Here is a 7500-nt window from a genome sequence, read left to right as displayed (position 1 = left end):
GACTTGTCCAACTGGTTTATGACTTGTCCAGAGAGGAAACTGGTTTATGACTTGTCCAAAGAGGAAAGTGGTTTATGACTTGTCCAACTGGTTTATGACTTGTCCAGAGTGGAAAGTGGTTTATGACTTGTCCAACTGGTTTATGACTTGTCCAGAGAGGAAACTGGTTTATGACTTGTCCAAAGAGGAAAGTGGTTTATGACTTGTCCAGAGAAGAAAGTGGTTTATGACTTGTCCAGAGAGGAGAGTGGTTTATGACTTGTCCAACTGGTTTATGACTTGGCCAGAGAGGAAACTGGTTTATGACTTGTCCAGAGTGGAAAGTGGTTTATGACTTGTCCAACTGGTTTATGACTTGTCCGGAGAGGAAACTGGTTTATGACTTGTCCAAAGAGGAAAGTGGTTTATGACTTGTCCAACTGGTTTATGACTTGTCCAGAGTGGAAACTGGTTTATGACTTGTCCAACTGGTTTATGACTTGTCCAGAGAGGAAACTGGTTTATGACTTGTCCAAAGAGGAAAGTGGTTTATGACTTGTCCAACTGGTTTATGACTTGTCCAGAGAGGAAACTGGTTTATGACTTGTCCAGAGTGGAAAGTGGTTTATGACTTGTCCAGAGAGGAAACTGGTTTATGACTTGTCCAAAGAGGAAAGTGGTTTATGACTTGTCCAACTGGTTTATGACTTGTCCAGAGAGGAAACTGGTTTATGACTTGTCCAGAGTGGAAAGTGGTTTATGACTTGCCCAATATTGTTTTGGTTAATGAGTTGTCACTTCAACTTGCGGCTGCGGTTTTGCTTGAATAACTGTTGCCGGGCTTAATACACGTCCCAGCGGGCGAATTTGAAGGGGGTGCCCGGGCTTGGGGTCACGTTGGTGGGGTGGTGGAGGGTCTGTGTGCCCTTCGGTCCTGGTCCCGTTGGGAAGGAGGTTGGCGTGCTGCCGAGTGTGCTTCCCCGGACGGGAGGAGCGGTTCAAATCGTGTGCCTTCGGCGGTGGCGGGGAGAGAGCGCAGCTGGGGCGGGTGCGGTGTGGAGACGGAGTCCCTTCTTCCCCGAGGGGGCTAGGGCACTGCCGGTGCGGGTGCAGGCTTACGGCCCGGTGCCTTTTGGTGTTGGGGGTTGCGGTTGGGGTTCGGTTTAGGGTTAGGCGATAGGGTTAGGGATAGGGTTAGGGTTAGGGATAGGGTTAGGCGATAGGGTTAGGGATAGGGTTAGGGTTAGGGTTAGGGATAGGGTTAGGGTTAGGGTTAGGGATAGGGTTAGGGTTAGGGTTAGGGATAGGGTTAGGGTTAGGGATAGGGTTAGGGTTAGGCGATAGGGTTAGGGTTAGGGATAGGGTTAGGGTTAGGCGATAGGGTTAGGGTTAGGGATAGGGTTAGGGTTAGGCGATAGGGTTAGGGTTAGGGATAGGGTTAGGGTTAGGGATAGGGTTAGGGTTAGGGTTAGGGATAGGGTTAGGGTTAGGGATAGGGTTAGGCGATAGGGTTAGGGTTAGGGTTAGGGTTAGGGTTAGGGATAGGGTTAGGGTTAGGGATAGGGTTAGGGTTAGGCGATGGGGTTAGAGCTAGGGTTAGGGTTAGGGTTAGGGATAGGTTTAGGGTTAGGGGATAGGGTTAGGGTTAGGGATAGGGTTAGGGTTAGGGTTAGGGTTAGGCGATAGGGTTAGGGATAGGGTTAGGGTTAGGCGATAGGGTTAGGGATAGGGTTAGGGTTAGGGTTAGGGATAGGGTTAGGGTTAGGGTTAGGGTTAGGGATAGGGTTAGGGTTAGCGTTAGGGATAGGGTTAGGGTTAGGGATAGGGTTAGGGTTAGGGATAGGGTTAGGGTTAGGGATAGGGTTAGGGATAGGGTTAGGGTTAGGCGATGGGGTTAGAGTTAGGGATAGGGTTAGGGTTAGGGTTAGGGATAGGGTTAGGGTTAGGCGATAGGGTTAGGGATACGGTTAGGGGTAGGGATAGGGAGTATCTGGGACGGGCAGAGACTCCTCGGCGGTCCCCCCGGTCCCTGGCGGGCAGACGGACCTCCTGGGCCGGAGGCAGCCTCCGCCGGCGTTACACCCTGTCCCTGGCGGGCAGAGGGACCTCCTGGGCCGGGTGCAGCCTCCGCCGGCGGACCCCCCGGTCCCTGGCGGGCAGAGGGAGCTCCTGGGCCGGGTGCAGCCTCCGGCGGCGGTCCCCCCGGTCCCTGGCGGGCAGAGGGAGCTCCTGGGCCCGGTGCCGCCTCCGCCGGCGGTCCCCCCGGTCCCTGGCGGGCAGAGGGACCTCCTGGGCCGGGTGCAGCCTCCGCCGGAGGACCCCCCGGTCCCTGGCGGGCAGAGGGAGCTACTGGGCCGGGTGCAGCCTCCGGCGGCGGTCCCCCCGGTCACTGGCGGGCAGAGGGAGCTCCTGGGCCCGGTGCAGCCTCCGCCGGCGGTCCCCCCGGTCCCTGGCGGGCAGAGGGAGCTCCTGGGCCGGGTGCAGCCTCCGGCGGCGGTCCCCCCGGCCCCTGGCGGGCAGAGGGAGCTCCTGGGCCCGGTGCAGCCTCCGGCGGCGGTCCCCCCGGCCCCTGGCGGGCAGAGGGAGCTCCTGGGCCCGGTGCAGCCTCCGCCGGCGGTCCGCCCGGTCCCTGGCGGGCAGAGGGACCTCCTGGGCCGGGTGCAGCCTCCGCCGGCGGTCCCCCCGGTCCCTGGCGGGCAGAGGGAGCTCCTGGGCCGGGTGCAGCCTCCGGCGGCGGTCCCCCCGGTCCCTGGCGGGCAGAGGGAGCTCGTGGGCCCGGTGCAGCCTCCGCCGGCGGTCCCCCCGGTCCCTGGCGGGCAGAGTGACCTCCTGGGCCGGGTTCAGCCTCCGCCGGCGGTCCCCCCGGTTCCTGGCGGGCAGAGGGAGCTCCTGGGCCGGGCTCAGCCTCCGCCGGCGGTCCCCCCGGTCCCTGGCGGGCAGAGTGACCTGCTGGGCCCGGTGCAGCCTCCGCCGGCGGTCCCCCCGGTTCCTGGCGGGCAGAGGGAGCTCCTGGGCCCGGTGCAGACTCCCCCGGCGGTGCACCGGTCCCCGGCGGGCAGAGGGCGCTCGTGTACCGGGTGCAGCGTCCGCCGGCGGTGCACCGGTCCCTGGCGGGCTCAGAGAGCGCCTCGGCCGGGGATCGTCTCGTCCCAACGTCCGCCTGGTCCGTGGCCCGCAGGGGGCGCTGTCGGGCGGGGTACGGCCACGGCCCGACGTGCCTCCGGTGGGCTGCGGTCAGTGTGTGCCGCCGTTGGCCGGCTGCGGGGCTTGGTGCTGTTCCAGCCGTGCGTTAGGTGGGCGAACGGCAGGGGGCGCCCCTTGGGCGGGTGGCGGGCCCCGCGCGGGCCAGCCGTGGGGGGTCACGGTCCGCCGCCGGGGCGTCCAAAGGGCGGCGAGAGGCCGTCCGCCGGTGCTGACAAGTCATAAACCAGCGGCGGTGACAAGTCATAAACCAGCGGCGGTGACAAGTCATAAACCAGCGGCGGTGACAAGTCATAAACCAGGACAAGGTTGTTGACGGCGCCGGGCGGCGGCGAAGCGGCTCACCCCGGGGCAGGGTGGCGATTCGAGGAGGGGCGCCCACCCGGCCGCCAAGGCCGCCGCCGGCGGGGGCCGGGGGCGCCGTTTTGAAAAAGAACCGTAGGCCGGATGGGGTCCGATCCACCCACCTTATGCCGACGCCGAGACCTCATTCCCGGCATGACTACCGGTGGTCCGTCCCGCTGGTCTGCCACTTGCGTTTGGCGTCACGAGGGGTTGGCGGGGTACCTGCAGATTGGTAGGAGGTGGAAAATCGAGAAATGGACTTTGGTCGGAAAGGTCCCCTCGAGCCTCCAGGTCTGCGGAGACCGACCCGGGCTGCCGCCCCGCCGGCCGCTCGGCCCGATCGGGCGCGAATTTCTTCCGATTTTCGCCCTTTTTTCGGGTTTTCGGCCGGCGCTCCAAACGGCGGCCCGACGCCCCGCCGAGGCCGGGCACGGCTCCCCGGAGCGCGAGGGACCGGATCAGACCTCGTCGGCACTGGCATGGCCACCGCAACGCTCGGACTTAGCCTGGGGAGGCTGGTCGAGGCGGTGGCAAGTCATGAACCAGTGGAGTCTGGCGGAGACTGTGGCAAGTCATAAACCAGTCGGACTTAGCCTGTGGAGGCTGGTCCAGGCAGCGGCAAGTCATAAACCAGTCGGACTTAGCCTGTGGAGGCAGGTCCAGGCAGTGGCAAGTCATAAACCAGTCGGACTCAGCCTGTGGAGGCAGGGCCAGGCAGTGGCAAGTCATGAACCAGTGGCAAATCATAAACCAGTCGGACTTAGCCTGTGGAGGCAGGGCCAGGCAGTGGCAAGTCATAAACCAGTCGGACTTAGCCTCTGGCGACTTCCAGGAGGTCTATGAGGTCCTGTGCCGCCGCTTTACCGGGGCCAAGGTTGCAGGAGAGCGGAACGGAGGAGTGGATTGGTCCCGCCGATGGGGCACGTGCATATATGAAAAGTGCACCCTACCGTTAGTTAATCACTTGCCCTCGGAAGTGTATGAGGTCGTGTCCAGCCGTGGTACCGGGGACACAGTGGGGGTGTTCCCGCTAAAGGGAGCGGATTGGTCCCGCCGAGCTGCCACTTGCATTTGTGGTCGAGTGTCTCGGACAGCTGGTTAACCACTTGCCCTCGGTAGTGCCGATGAGGTTTTGAAAAAGCCGATCTGCGGGGACTTGGAGCGCCTTCCTCGGATGGACTACCGGGCGCCCTCCCGCCGATTTGCCATTTGCGTTTGGCGTCCCGAGGGGTTGGCGGGGTACCTGCAGATTGGTAGGAGGTGGAAAATCGAGAAATGGACTTTGGTCGGAAAGGTCCCCTCGAGCCTCCAGGTCTGCGGAGACCGACCCGGGCTGCCGCCCCGCCGGCCGCTCGGCCCGATCGGGCGCGAATTCTTTCCGATTTTCGCCCTTTTTTCGGGTTTTCGGCCGGCGCTCCAAACGGCGGCCCGACGCCCCGCCGAGGCCGGGCACGGCTCCCCGCCGCGCAAGGGGCCGTGTTTGCCTTGGTCTGCCTTGGAATTGTCACCAAACGCCCGCGCTTCGCCTGGGGAGGCTGGCCGAGTCGGTGGCAAGTCATGAACCAGTGGAGGCTGGTGGAGACAGTGGCAAATCATAAACCAGTCGGACTTAGCCTGTGGAGGCTGGTGGAGACAGTGGCAAGTCATGAACCAGTGGCAAATCATAAACCAGTCGGACTCAGCCTGTGGAGGCAGGGCCAGGCAGTGGCAAGTCATGAACCAGTGGCAAATCATAAACCAGTCGGACTCAGCCTGTGGAGGCAGGTCCAGGCAGTGGCAAGTCATGAACCAGTGGCAAATCATAAACCAGTCGGACTCAGCCTGTGGAGGCAGGGCCAGGCAGTGGCAAGTCATGAACCAGTGGCAAATCATAAACCAGTCGGACTCAGCCTGTGGAGGCAGGTCCAGGCAGTGGCAAGTCATGAACCAGTGGGAAATCATAAACCAGTCGGACTCAGCCTGTGGAGGCAGGTCCAGGCAGTGGCAAGTCATGAACCAGTGGGAAATCATAAACCAGTCGGACTCAGCCTGTGGAGGCAGGGCCAGGCAGTGGCAAGTCATGAACCAGTGGAGACAGTGGCAAGTCATAAACCAGTCGGACTTAAGCCTGTGGAGGCAGGTCCAGGCAGTGGCAAGTCATGAACCAGTGGCAAATCATAAACCAGTCGGACTCAGCCTGTGGAGGCAGGTCCAGGCAGTGGCAAGTCATGAACCAGTGGCAAATCATAAACCAGTCGGACTCAGCCTGTGGAGGCAGGGCCAGGCAGTGGCAAGTCATGAACCAGTGGCAAATCATAAACCAGTCGGACTCAGCCTGTGGAGGCAGGTCCAGGCAGTGGCAAGTCATGAACCAGTGGGAAATCATAAACCAGTCGGACTCAGCCTGTGGAGGCAGGTCCAGGCAGTGGCAAGTCATGAACCAGTGGCAAATCATAAACCAGTCGGACTCAGCCTGTGGAGGCAGGGCCAGGCAGTGGCAAGTCATGAACCAGTGGAGACAGTGGCAAATCATAAACCAGTCGGACTTAGCCTGTGGAGGCTGGTGGAGACAGTGGCAAGTCATAAACCAGTCGGACTTAGCCTGTGGAGGCAGTTCCAGGCAGTGGCAAGTCATGAACCAGTGGAGACAGTGGCAAATCATAAACCAGTCGGACTTGTCCTGTGGAGGCTGGTGGAGACAGTGGCAAGTCATAAACCAGTCGGACTTAGCCTGTGGAGGCAGGTCCAGGCAGTGGCAAGTCATGAACCAGTGGAGACAGTGGCAAATCATAAACCAGTCGGACTTAGCCTGTGGAGGCTGGTGGAGACAGTGGCAAGTCATAAACCAGTCGCACTTAGCCTGTGGAGGGAAGGTGGAGACAGTGGCAAGTCATAAACCAGTCGGACTTAGCCTGTGGGGGCAGGTCCAGGCAGTGGCAAGTCATGAACCAGTGGAGACAGTGGCAAATCATAAACCAGTCGGACTTAGCCTGTGGAGGCTGGTGGAGACAGTGGCAAGTCATAAACCAGTCGGACTTAGCCTGTGGAGGGAGGTGGAGACAGTGGCAAGTCATAAACCAGTCGGACTTAGCCTGTGGGGGCAGGTCCAGGCAGTGGCAAGTCATAAACCAGTCGGACTTAGCCTCTGGCGACTTCCAGGAGGTCTATGAGGTCCTGTGCCGCCGCTTTACCGGGGCCAAGGTTGCAGGAGAGCGGAACGGAGGAGTGGATTGGTCCCGCCGATGGGGCACGTGCATATATGAAAAGTGCACCCTACCGTTAGTTAATCACTTGCCCTCGGAAGTGTATGAGGTCGTGTCCAGCCGTGGTACCGGGGACACAGTGGGGGTGTTCCCGCTAAGGTGGAGTGGATTGGTCCCGCCGAGCTGCCACTTGCATTTGTGGTCGAGTGTCTCGGACAGCTGGTTAACCACTTGCCCTCGGTAGTGCCGATGAGGTTTTGAAAAAGTCGATTTGCGGGGATTTGGAGCGCCTTCCTCGGATGGACTACCGGGCGACCTCCCGCCGATTTGCCATTTGCATTTGGCGTCACGAGGGGTTGGCGGGGTGCCCGGAGATTTTCGGGAACACGATTTTTAGAACATTTTCTGGCAGCGGTAGCACTTTGAAAGTACCCAGGAAAGTGCTACTTTGAGGTACGGTCCCGATTTCAAATCGAAGGCCTTACCAATGAGCACTCGGAAGTCCTCAAGGGGTTTTAGCAACAATTTTGACGGACTTTTCGAACTCATTTGCCGGCCTAAAAATCGGTCAGAGTCCGAGCCGGCGGTAACTCTGATACAAACAATGTGTTTCTGTGAACTCTTGTGTGAGAAACATACTTGTAAAAAAAACAGACAAAGTGTTTTTTCTGTGGCGAGAGAGAAACACTTACAAAGTTTTTAATGGCGAGAAAACAAAGACACAATTATATATATATATATCCTTGTACAATAATTCAAGAAGAGACAGACATATATGGTAGAAGACACATTA

Source organism: Scyliorhinus torazame, unplaced genomic scaffold, assembly GCF_047496885.1.
Source record: "Scyliorhinus torazame isolate Kashiwa2021f unplaced genomic scaffold, sScyTor2.1 scaffold_1631, whole genome shotgun sequence".
Classification (NCBI taxonomy): domain Eukaryota; kingdom Metazoa; phylum Chordata; class Chondrichthyes; order Carcharhiniformes; family Scyliorhinidae; genus Scyliorhinus; species Scyliorhinus torazame.
Note: the sequence above shows the minus strand (reverse complement) of the source record.